We start from the raw sequence: 12,042 nt of genomic DNA on the forward strand, positions 1-12,042 counted from the left end.
CCCACCTGTGGGTGTGAGGTCAGCCTGGGCGGCCGCCGCTGCCCGCACACTCCCCATCGGGCCCAGCCTGCTCTCCCCTGGGGTGTGGACACAACTTGTCCGCAGGCTTCTGACCCCACATCCGCCTGGGCTTCCTTGAGGGAGACACACCCCGAGAAACCCGCATCCACACACACAGGCAAAGGACCCGGTGTTTCCGGGTGGCATGGGCGAGGTGGCCTGGCCCGGCCTGGGGCTCCCCGTGTTACCTTTCTGTTTCTCCGGGCAAACGGCCAGAGGCCTCTCGGGGGTGTCCTGAGCCAACGTCGACAGGGTGCCCACGCACACTGCCTGTGAGCTCTCCTGAGGCCCCGGCCTCTGGGCATGGGCAAACAGCAGAACATCCTGGCAGCAAGTGATCTGGCTGGGGGCTCCTCTCCGCTCTGGAGGCCTGGATACCCGGGTTGCGGGTTCTGTTGGGTTCTGTTGCCGGCAGGTGACATCATCGCCTGGGGTTCGTGCTGAGGTCCCTTCCCCAAAACTTCCCAAGGGAATCTCTGGGTTTCTGACTGCTCGACCACCCCCCTTAGGCCATGTGCAGGCACAGAGACGCCCACACAGCCCAGCCCACAGCCCTGGGGAGGCCTGGGTGCAGCCAGGGCCTGAGCTCCGAGGGCCCTGCTGCTCTCAGACCAGGCTCCTTCTTCTCATAAGTGGTGTGGCCCTGGACAAGCATATGCCCCTCAGGGTTTCCCCAGTCTCTCCATCTGCAGAGTGGGGGTCATTCTCCCATCTGCTTCCTAGGTCTGTCGGCCTACGAGCAGCTCCATGCCTTTCCACCTGGGGCCGATATCACGTGGAGCTCGTGCGCTGAGACTTCAGAAAGAAAGATTCCATCCAGGGCTGACATAGCACAGAATGGGGCAGAACGAGGCCTGGATGTGCCGTGGTACCCAGGAAAAGGCACTCCCCCTCCTGACTGTTTTGAGACCCCGCATCCAAGTTGGAGGACCGAAAGGAAGACTCGAAGGTCTCCCTCTCTTGTAGAAAAGAGTAGCCAACTTTCTGGTCCTGTTTCCATTGAGATTCTGTTCAAGTGTCCCAGCTCGGCTTCTGCGGGTGGCTGAGCTTCTAGTGGCTCCCTGCGTTCTTGTCTTTTCCTCTGCAAACCTTCCGTCCTTTTCCCCCTTCTGGGGTGGATGGGCGCTGTCATTGCTTCTACCTTCGAGACAGATTGAGGAAAAGTCTGGACCATCGACTCCTTTCCTCTCTTTGGTTCCGTGTCTCTCTCTGGCTGTGTCCCTCTCTTTTCCTTTCTCAATTCCCTCTGTGTCTTCCTCTTTCTCTCTCGTGTGTGAATGGATGGATGCTAGGAATTCCACATGTATATGATTAGATGAGGGTAATGTTTTAGGGATAGGTTAGAGGGAGAGAAAGGCTTCAGGTCGGAGTTGGTCATAGGGGAAGGGTCAAGGGTGGTGGTGGTGTTTCTTGGAATCTGAGTGCTGTGCATTCTTCGTCTCTTTCCATATGAACCCCTTCTCAGATACACCACTTGGAAGGAGTCTCTCGTGTTCCGTTTCCTATCTTTTGCATTTGTGAATGCTTAGCTTCTCTGTTGTGAAGAGGTTCCATTGGATGGAAACCCATTGGTGTACTTCGTGTACCTCTTTCCCTTAATTGAAGAGACCCATTTCTACCTCCGCCCAGCAAATGGCAAGGAGACTCTGATGTTAAGGAGCCTTTGACCTACGCTTCTTTCTAGCTATCTCATGACATCAGTCTTTAGGGTGAGGTTTTTCCCCAATATTGAGGTGGTCTGAGATCCAAACCAATAGCGTTCTTCAGATGTAGCTGTCTGGGTTTCCCATGGACATTGATTGAAGAGGCTTTCTTGTTCCCATTTGGATAATCTCCCCTTCTGTGTCAGAGATGAGTTGACGATGGATGCTGGGGTTTGTTTCTGGACCCTCAACTTTATTCCATCGATCTGGATCTGTGTGTGTTGTTGTATTCCCAATAGCATACTGTCCTGCCGCTGCTGCTGCTGCTGCTAAGTCACTTCAGTCGTGTCAGACTCTGCGCGACCCCATGGCCTGCAGCCTACCAGGCTCCTCCGTCCAGGGCATTTTCCAGGCAAGAGTACTGGAGTGGGTCGCCATTGCCTTCTCCGATACTCTCCTGAGGATCCTAGTTTGGTCGTCTAATTTCCTTTCACACAACCTTGGATGTCCGTATCGGGGCCTTTTCGTCGGATTGTATTGACAATTTAGGCTCTTTTCTGTTTCCGTAACCCCTTTTGCAATTCTTTGTTCGGTGCGAAAATGCATTGGCATTTTGGGAGGAATAGCATCGAAGCTGTGGATTGCCTTGTGGGGCTGTGACATCATTTTACCAATAGGAATTTTTCAAGCCCTGAGCACAGCTTCTCTCTCCAGTGATTGGTGTGGGCTTGATCTTCCTTCTTCCATCTCTCGCCGTTTTGTGAGAACAGGTGCATCCTTCCCTTCTGGGTTAGATGGACTCGTGGATATCACTTCAGTGCATGGCATTGTCAGTGGGGGTGATAATTCCCTTCTCATTGGAAGACTTTGCTGTGAGTATTAGAAATGCAAGTGACTTCTCTTCCCCTTCCTCCCTGTCCATCTCTCAGAGCCACCGGGAAACAGAGGCCTCATCCACGGTCACACAGGCCTGAGGGGGTGCAACTAGACTGTTGTTTCTTCAGGCCGTCAGTGCTGGACATCATCCGGGATCCTCTGTGTGTGTCTTCCTCAGTCTGGTGTCCCTTCAGACCTTTCCCTAGTTTTCACAGGCTTGTTGTGTTGGTGTTCTTTGTCTGTTTGGAGACGCATCCTTGATAAGCTTTGTGTTTCCACTCATTCGTCTGGCGATGTATGACCTGTCTTTTGCTTTTGTCATGAGGTCTTTCCCACAGTAGATATCTTTGATTTTGCCAAGTCCACTGTATTCTCTGGGTTTTTTTGTGGACTGCCTTTTAGTTTTGTGTGTGAAGACTCAAAGCACGTGTCCGGTTTCTGCTCATTGTTCTTCTAGATTGGTGACAAGTTTTCACGGAAAGTTTGTCTAGGGATAAGTGGAAGTGAACTCGGTGTAAGGTGTCAAGTCTCCATCTCCATTCATGTCATCCCCTGCAGTTTCCAATTCCCTGTTCCTGAGTGGTTTTGGAGACCTTGTGGGGAGTTTGGTTGCATTGGAGTTTGCATTACCACCTTGATTCGATTCACACTGTTCTGCCGTCAGGGACACTGTCAAGGGGGAGTGAGGAGCAGCCTGCACTTCCAGCAGTGACCACACGGTGGGGCGAGTGCTGCTCTCCCCTCTGGGAGCCCCAGGCCACAGGCATCCCAGTGAGGAGCCAGCTCTGTGCTCAGCTGAAAGGAGTTAGTCTCTCAGGGGCCTCTGAGCCCTTGCCTTTGGATCACCCAGGGTGGGCATTGACTGGGACAGAAAAAATTGCCCTGAATTCCATGGACGGAAGAGCCTGGCTGTGTAGAGTTCGTGGGTTGCCGTGAATCAGACACAACTGAGGACAGAAAAATTCAATACATTAAAACACTTTTGGGGGGTGGGGGTGAGTGAAAGGGGGTGATGTGGGTTTTTTTGTCTTATATAACAGCCAAGGGAAATCTAGTTTAAACCTAAATTCACATAGACGGGAAAGGTATAGCTCTCCGTCACCCTATTAAAAAAAAAAAAAAAACTACTAAACTTTTCTGAAAGTTTATTTACTAGCTTCCTTGAGCAGTTCATGGTGAAGCTTTTTTTTTTTTTTTTTTTCTGTGACATTGGCCTCATTAAAAAGTACGGTTTGCCTTTACTGGATAATTTTGTTCATTGGTTTCTTAGGGAACCTTGGTAATATTTGAGTTTCCTGGGGAGTATGGTCACATGACCTGGCCCTGGCCAATCGGTGCGTTCCACCTCCCTGGCCACTGTGATTGGCTCCGGGCTGGGGCAGTGCCCAATCGGGGCCCAGGGCCGGGCCTGACGTTGGAAGCCAGGGGAAGACGAGCTGTCGTCCTGCTGGGGTAGGGGAAGGGGTGGGGCCGGGGGAGGTCAGGCTCCAGCAGTGGGAGGGGCGTGAGGTCCGCCTGCGGCAGTTGGTGACCTTCCCGCTCCCCTCAGGGCAGAGCCGCCGGCCTGAGAATGAGGGCGCTGCTGAGCCCAGGGGCTGGGATGGCCCGTTGCTGCTGTGGTCCCAGAGCTCCACCCGAGACCTGAGGGAAACCTTCTGCCCGTGAGTCCTCTCCCGCTTGTCTGTCAGCTTGTTTGAAGCATGCTGGGTTTTCTGCCCAGCTGGCTAAGGGGAGTCCCTGGAAATGCAATGGTGTGGGTTTTGGCAGACTTCAGGGAAGACATGCCAGATGAGCCTGGGAGACTCCAGCTTAATCTGGATTCAGGAGATATCTCTTCGGGCCAGCTAGTAATTGTAGGATAAGCCTAATGAGTCTTCACAGGATGAAGAGAGTAACGTGCCAAGGTAGCATTCGATGTCCTCATTCGAGAGGATGAAGCTGGTGCTCAGAGAAGGGGGGAACTTGGCCACAGCAAGGAGGTGTGCACCCAGACAGAACCCCCAGATCCGGCCATTGGAGCTCAGGGAGGCCACTGGTGTGGCTTGTCCCTGTGGCAGGGGCCGAGGCACGCAGCCCACCCTGATTCCTGTGGGGGCCTGACTTGGGAAGTGCCATCTGGTAGCTTTGAGACTCACCAAACCAAATTGCACTGGAGAGAGGAGGGACACCTTCCTTCATCCACCCCCCACCCCCGCCGGCTTCCCACATACCCTGACCCCTTTCTCCCGATTTCGGAGCCATTTCCAGAGTCCCGCTCATATGACCTCATTCGAAGTGCACTGTGGACGAGCTGCCATCTGCAGCTGCTACCACAGCAGCCAAGGGCTTTAGCTCCCGAGTACCTCCCTTCCTTTGGAACTTGGGGGCCCTCTACTCCCCACTTGCACACCACAGACCTTTGCTGAGGATTGTGGGGACCCTCACTCAGTTTGCAGCACGTTGTAGCCATCCCTGTCCTCCCTTGAAACTCAGCTTGTGAGCTCCTTTGGAGCAGCGTGGCCCACCTGGCTGCAACGGAAGAGACACAGCTGACAGTGAAACAACAGCTTAGATCTGAGAGCCGGAAAGCTCTGTCAAAAGGGACCTCCCTCTTCACGCCGTAGAGGCTGTAGGAGCCGCCAGGGTTTCGGAACCAGTGCTGGGTCCAAAATGACTCCACAGCTGTTTTCCTTCCTGGGGAGGGTTCTGGCTTGAGTGGGAATGGCTCAAGTCTAAGGTTCTGAAAGCCCACTGTGTGCAGATGCACGGTACACAGAGAGGAGAAGGTGGAGTCCTGCCCTGGAGGTGGTCACAGCTCACGGATGAGCCAGGCAGGCAGGCAGGCAGGGCATGAGAACACCTGAGCTGCCTTCATGAGTGAATGGTGTGGGGGCAGAGGAAGAGAAGCCGGTCTGCTCCCTCATGTGGTGCCCAGGGCAGGTTGTCCCCAGAGGAAACCCTTACGACGGTGAGGAGAATCCCTGCTGTTTCCCAAGGGGTTCCGTCGGTGCGTGTCTTCCCCGGAGCGCTCAGGCCGTCTCTAAAGTACACTGGCCATGGGCATTGCCTCTCCTTGGAACTTCCCATGTGTTTCTCTTTTTTATGGAACAGTGATTTTCTAGAGGGGTTCTGGGCCACAAGGATGTTGGGTCATTTTCTAGCCTTCTGTCATGAAGAACGCTTTCCTGGGCGTTGGGGTGGTTTGTTGTTCCAGCTCCCTTTCTTGGCTTCTTTTGGGAGCTGGTGCAACAAGACGAGCTCAGCCTCTGCCTTCTGGCGGAGATGTCACCCTTGAAACAGCAATGCCTGCCTGGAGATAATGATGGCAGTGGCCAAAAGGGCTTCGTTTGGCACATGGTATCTTGAAAGGACGTACACCGTCCTTTCAGATATCAAAGGCTAGTTCAAATGACATAAAAATGAGAACTCTCCAATGGAGTCTTACAGTAGGTGGAGAGTCCGAAAAACACTGCTTCAGTCATTTCACGGAGAGTCATTGATTGGGGACACCAAGAATATAGGAAGGAATGCACAAAGAAAAGATGAAATTGTGTTCAGGATCGGGGGAAGGGATGAACAGGGCGTGCTTGCCTTGAATCCAGGCTTTGTTGGGGGGTGGGGCATAAAGATCAAACGGGTCTGAAACTACCAAGTGGTGATGGTAACACAGTATCACCAGAGTTACACAACAGTGTTCCCAAATTGCAACAATGATGAAAAAGTTTACGAATCCCAACTTAACCAACAAAAATACAGGAAACCATACAAAAAAGAAAACATCACCAGAAAGGTGGAAACAAACCAAATGCAAAGCAGTTCAGGGGAAAGGAACTCCATGTCCCCTGGGGGCAGTCCGAGTTGCCGGCGTCCACGGTGAGCAGACAGGGATGGAGGCTGCAGAGCCGACCGCTCCCCTGGACGTGGTGTTTCCGGCAAGGGCTCTGGGTGTCTGTCCAGAGCGGGGGCTCGTTCTCCCTGCAGGGGTGGGTGAGTCATCGTGGGCGTCTGGGTGTTGCGCGGGAGCCAGGGCAGGCTCTCCCTGCCGAGGCGGTGACTCCTCCTCTGCCTCGGGTTCTCCTGCCAGAGCCCGAGCAGGTACAGGTGCACGTGAAGGTGGAGGTTCTGGCTGAGGGGGTGGGACATCAGTGCCTGGGGCTGGGGGTCCTGCAGGCACGGAGATCCGATCTGCCCGGTGTGCTGGCCAGTACCCAGCTGGCCTGGTGTCTCTGCGAGGGCAAGTCTCGGTTCTCCATCTGCCCTCGGTGGATCTCTGGGTCCTGCACCTGGAGCCACCACCTCTGTAGGGACAGGTCTGGGAAGTGGAGCCTGGTTCCAGTTGGAGGTCAGTGCTAGAGCTGGGGGAGAAGCAAAGTTTGCCCACAGGCCAGCCTTGGCATGTGCGTATCCCGGGACAGAAAGCTTCCAAGAGATTCCCAAAGAATACCCAGCATCGGATGTCTTTTGGGACTGAAGTGTGCAAGACGGGGGGCGGGGGGTGTGAGGCCAGTGCTTGCTGCAGGCCCAGCAGCAGCTTTCGGGGACTCGTCCCTGTGTAGCTCAGCACCCCGTCCCCACACACTCCCGTGCAGCAGCCCCAGCATCCTCACCTCTGTGCTCTGGCGTGCTGGGCTCCAGGTCCTCCTGCTGCCTCAGAGGCCGGGGTTCTCGGGACTCTGGGTCGGAGCCGGGTGTGCTGAGCTCCGTGGCAGCCTCAGACTGGGCCGGCGGGTGTATCCTAGGCGGTGTCTCTGCAGCAGGCCTTCCCCGCCTCCTCTTCTCCCCCGGTGGGGCTGATGCCTCCGTGGGCACGCTCACCTGGAGCCTGCACTGGGCCTCACGGGCGGGGGGGTGGTGCTCCGACCCCTCCCTCCGGGAGGTGGATGGGGTGTCCCCGTCCTCGGCCTCATCACGTGGGAAGCTCTGCAACGACAGTGACCGTCAGCCAGCCATGCTGGGAGTTTTCCAAGCTGGGCCTGGCCAGTGGAACCGCTGCTTCTGCCTGCTCGAACTTCTCTTCCCAGAAGGGTCAGAGACGTGTGTCTGCTCAGATCCCCACCCGGGAGGAAAGAGACCCACCTGTGGGTGTGAGGTCAGCCTGGGCGGCCGCCGCTGCCCGCACACTCCCCATCGGGCCCAGCCTGCTCTCCCCTGGGGTGTGGACACAACTTGTCCGCAGGCTTCTGACCCCACATCCGCCTGGGCTTCCTTGAGGGAGACACACCCCGAGAAACCCGCATCCACACACACAGGCAAAGGACCCGGTGTTTCCGGGTGGCATGGGCGAGGTGGCCTGGCCCGGCCTGGGGCTCCCCGTGTTACCTTTCTGTTTCTCCGGGCAAACGGCCAGAGGCCTCTCGGGGGTGTCCTGAGCCAACGTCGACAGGGTGCCCACGCACACTGCCTGTGAGCTCTCCTGAGGCCCCGGCCTCTGGGCATGGGCAAACAGCAGAACATCCTGGCAGCAAGTGATCTGGCTGGGGGCTCCTCTCCGCTCTGGAGGCCTGGATACCCGGGTTGCGGGTTCTGTTGGGTTCTGTTGCCGGCAGGTGACATCATCGCCTGGGGTTCGTGCTGAGGTCCCTTCCCCAAAACTTCCCAAGGGAATCTCTGGGTTTCTGACTGCTCGACCACCCCCCTTAGGCCATGTGCAGGCACAGAGACGCCCACACAGCCCAGCCCACAGCCCTGGGGAGGCCTGGGTGCAGCCAGGGCCTGAGCTCCGAGGGCCCTGCTGCTCTCAGACCAGGCTCCTTCTTCTCATAAGTGGTGTGGCCCTGGACAAGCATATGCCCCTCAGGGTTTCCCCAGTCTCTCCATCTGCAGAGTGGGGGTCATTCTCCCATCTGCTTCCTAGGTCTGTCGGCCTACGAGCAGCTCCATGCCTTTCCACCTGGGGCCGATATCACGTGGAGCTCGTGCGCTGAGACTTCAGAAAGAAAGATTCCATCCAGGGCTGACATAGCACAGAATGGGGCAGAACGAGGCCTGGATGTGCCGTGGTACCCAGGAAAAGGCACTCCCCCTCCTGACTGTTTTGAGACCCCGCATCCAAGCTGGAGGACAGAAAGGAAGACTCGAAGGTCTCCCTCTCTTGTAGAAAAGAGTAGCCAACTTTCTGGTCCTGTTTCCATTGAGATTCTGTTCAAGTGTCCCAGCTCGGCTTCTGCGGGTGGCTGAGCTTCTAATGGCTCCCTGCGTTCTTGTCTTTTCCTCTGCAAACCTTCCGTCCTTTTCCCCCTTCTGGGGTGGATGGGCGCTGTCATTGCTTCTACCTTCGAGACAGATTGAGGAAAAGTCTGGACCATCGACTCCTTTCCTCTCTTTGGTTCCGTGTCTCTCTCTGGCTGTGTCCCTCTCTTTTCCTTTCTCAATTCCCTCTGTGTCTTCCTCTTTCTCTCTCGTGTGTGAATGGATGGATGCTAGGAATTCCACATGTATATGATTAGATGAGGGTTATGTTTTAGGGATAGGTTAGAGGGAGAGAAAGGCTTCAGGTCGGAGTTGGTCATAGGGGAAGGGTCAAGGGTGGTGGTGGTGTTTCTTGGAATCTGAATGCTGTGCATTCTTCGTCTCTTTCCATATGAACCCCTTCTCAGATACACCACTTGGAAGGAGTCTCTCGTGTTCCGTTTCCTATCTTTTGCATTTGTGAATGCTTAGCTTCTCTGTTGTGAAGAGGTTCCATTGGATGGAAACCCATTGGTGTACTTCGTGTACCTCTTTCCCTTAATTGAAGAGACCCATTTCTACCTCCGCCCAGCAAATGGCAAGGAGACTCTGATGTTAAGGAGCCTTTGACCTACGCTTCTTTCTAGCTATCTCATGACATCAGTCTTTAGGGTGAGGTTTTTCCCCAATATTGAGGTGGTCTGAGATCCAAACCAATAGCGTTCTTCAGATGTAGCTGTCTGGGTTTCCCATGGACATTGATTGAAGAGGCTTTCTTGTTCCCATTTGGATAATCTCCCCTTCTGTGTCAGAGATGAGTTGACGATGGATGCTGGGGTTTGTTTCTGGACCCTCAACTTTATTCCATCGATCTGGATCTGTGTGTGTTGCTGTATTCCCAATAGCATACTGTCCTGCCGCTGCTGCTGCTGCTGCTAAGTCACTTCAGTCGTGTCAGACTCTGCGCGACCCCATGGCCTGCAGCCTACCAGGCTCCTCCGTCCAGGGCATTTTCCAGGCAAGAGTACTGGAGTGGGTCGCCATTGCCTTCTCCGATACTCTCCTGAGGATCCTAGTTTGGTCGTCTAATTTCCTTTCACACAACCTTGGATGTCCGTATCGGGGCCTTTTCGTCGGATTGTATTGACAATTTAGGCTCTTTTCTGTTTCCGTAACCCCTTTTGCAATTCTTTGTTCGGTGCGAAAATGCTTTGGCATTTTGGGAGGAATAGCATCGAAGCTGTGGATTGCCTTGTGGGGCTGTGACATCATTTTACCAATAGGAATTTTTCAAGCCCTGAGCACAGCTTCTCTCTCCAGTGATTGGTGTGGGCTTGATCTTCCTTCTTCCATCTCTCGCCGTTTTGTGAGAACAGGTGCATCCTTCCCTTCTGGGTTAGATGGACTCGTGGATATCACTTCAGTGCATGGCATTGTCAGTGGGGGTGATAATTCCCTTCTCATTGGAAGACTTTGCTGTGAGTATTAGAAATGCAAGTGACTTCTCTTCCCCTTCCTCCCTGTCCATCTCTCAGAGCCACCGGGAAACAGAGGCCTCATCCACGGTCACACAGGCCTGAGGGGGTGCAACTAGACTGTTGTTTCTTCAGGCCCTCAGTGCTGGACATCATCCGGGATCCTCTGTGTGTGTCTTCCTCAGTCTGGTGTCCCTTCAGACCTTTCCCTAGTTTTCACAGGCTTGTTGTGTTGGTGTTCTTTGTCTGTTTGGAGACACATCCTTGATAAGCTTTGTGTTTCCACTCATTCGTCTGGCGATGTATGACCTGTCTTTTGCTTTTGTCATGAAGTCTTTCCCACAGTAGATATCTTTGATTTTGCCAAGTCCACTGTATTCTCTGGGTTTTTTTGTGGACTGCCTTTTAGTTTTGTGTGTGAAGACTCAAAGCACGTGTCCGGTTTCTGCTCATTGTTCTTCTAGATTGGTGACAAGTTTTCACGGAAAGTTTGTCTAGGGATAAGTGGAAGTGAACTCGGTGTAAGGTGTCAAGTCTCCATCTCCATTCATGTCATCCCCTGCAGTTTCCAATTCCCTGTTCCTGAGTGGTTTTGGAGACCTTGTGGGAAGTTTGGTTGCATTGGAGTTTGCATTACCACCTTGATTCGATTCACACTGTTCTGCCGTCAGGGACACTGTCAAGGGGGAGTGAGGAGCAGCCTGCACTTCCAGCAGTGACCACACGGTGGGGCGAGTGCTGCTCTCCCCTCTGGGAGCCCCAGGCCACAGGCATCCCAGTGAGGAGCCAGCTCTGTGCTCAGCTGAAAGGAGTTAGTCTCTCAGGGGCCTCTGAGCCCTTGCCTTTGGATCACCCAGGGTGGGCATTGACAGGGACAGAAAAAATTGCCCTGAATTCCATGGACGGAAGAGCCTGGCTGTGTAGAGTTCGTGGGTTGCCGTGAATCAGACACAACTGAGGACAGAAAAATTCAATACATTAAAACACTTTTGGGGGGTGGGGGTGAGTGAAAGGGGGTGATGTGGGTTTTTTTGTCTTATATAACAGCCAAGGGAAATCTAGTTTAAACCTAAATTCACATAGACGGGAAAGGTATAGCTCTCCGTCACCCTATTAAAAAAAAAAAAAAAAACTACTAAACTTTTCTGAAAGTTTATTTACTAGCTTCCTTGAGCAGTTCATGGTGAAGCTTTTTTTTTTTTTTTTTTTCTGTGACATTGGCCTCATTAAAAAGTACGGTTTGCCTTTACTGGATAATTTTGTTCATTGGTTTCTTAGGGAACCTTGGTAATATTTGAGTTTCCTGGGGAGTATGGTCACATGACCTGGCCCTGGCCAATCGGTGCGTTCCACCTCCCTGGCCACTGTGATTGGCTCCGGGCTGGGGCAGTGCCCAATCGGGGCCCAGGGCCGGGCCTGACGTTGGAAGCCAGGGGAAGACGAGCTGTCGTCCTGCTGGGGTAGGGGAAGGGGTGGGGCCGGGGGAGGTCAGGCTCCAGCAGTGGGAGGGGCGTGAGGTCCGCCTGCGGCAGTTGGTGACCTTCCCGCTCCCCTCAGGGCAGAGCCGCCGGCCTGAGAATGAGGGCGCTGCTGAGCCCAGGGGCTGGGATGGCCCGTTGCTGCTGTGGTCCCAGAGCTCCACCCGAGACCTGAGGGAAACCTTCTGCCCGTGAGTCCTCTCCCGCTTGTCTGTCAGCTTGTTTGAAGCATGCTGGGTTTTCTGCCCAGCTGGCTAAGGGGAGTCCCTGGAAATGCAATGGTGTGGGTTTTGGCAGACTTCAGGGAAGACATGCCAGATGAGCCTGGGAGACTCCAGCTTAATCTGGATTCAGGAGATATCT

At 54.2% G+C, this 12,042-nt stretch overlaps 1 long non-coding RNA gene across 1 annotated transcript in view; it reads left to right on the forward strand.

Annotated features, from left to right (window-relative positions):
• The window catches only part of LOC145534157 (uncharacterized), a 48,084-nt gene that overhangs the window by 26,487 nt on the left and 9,555 nt on the right, over window positions 1-12,042 (forward strand). Inside the window, exons 5-6 of the long non-coding RNA XR_014074285.1 lie at window positions 4,129-4,240; window positions 11,759-11,870. This is a non-coding gene — a long non-coding RNA (uncharacterized LOC145534157). The remainder of the gene's footprint in view (window positions 1-4,128; window positions 4,241-11,758; window positions 11,871-12,042) is intronic.

The sequence above is a fragment of the Giraffa tippelskirchi genome, chromosome 14, assembly GCF_054371585.1.
Source record: "Giraffa tippelskirchi isolate mGirTip1 chromosome 14, T2T-mGirTip1v1.2.pri, whole genome shotgun sequence".
NCBI lineage: Eukaryota > Metazoa > Chordata > Mammalia > Artiodactyla > Giraffidae > Giraffa > Giraffa tippelskirchi.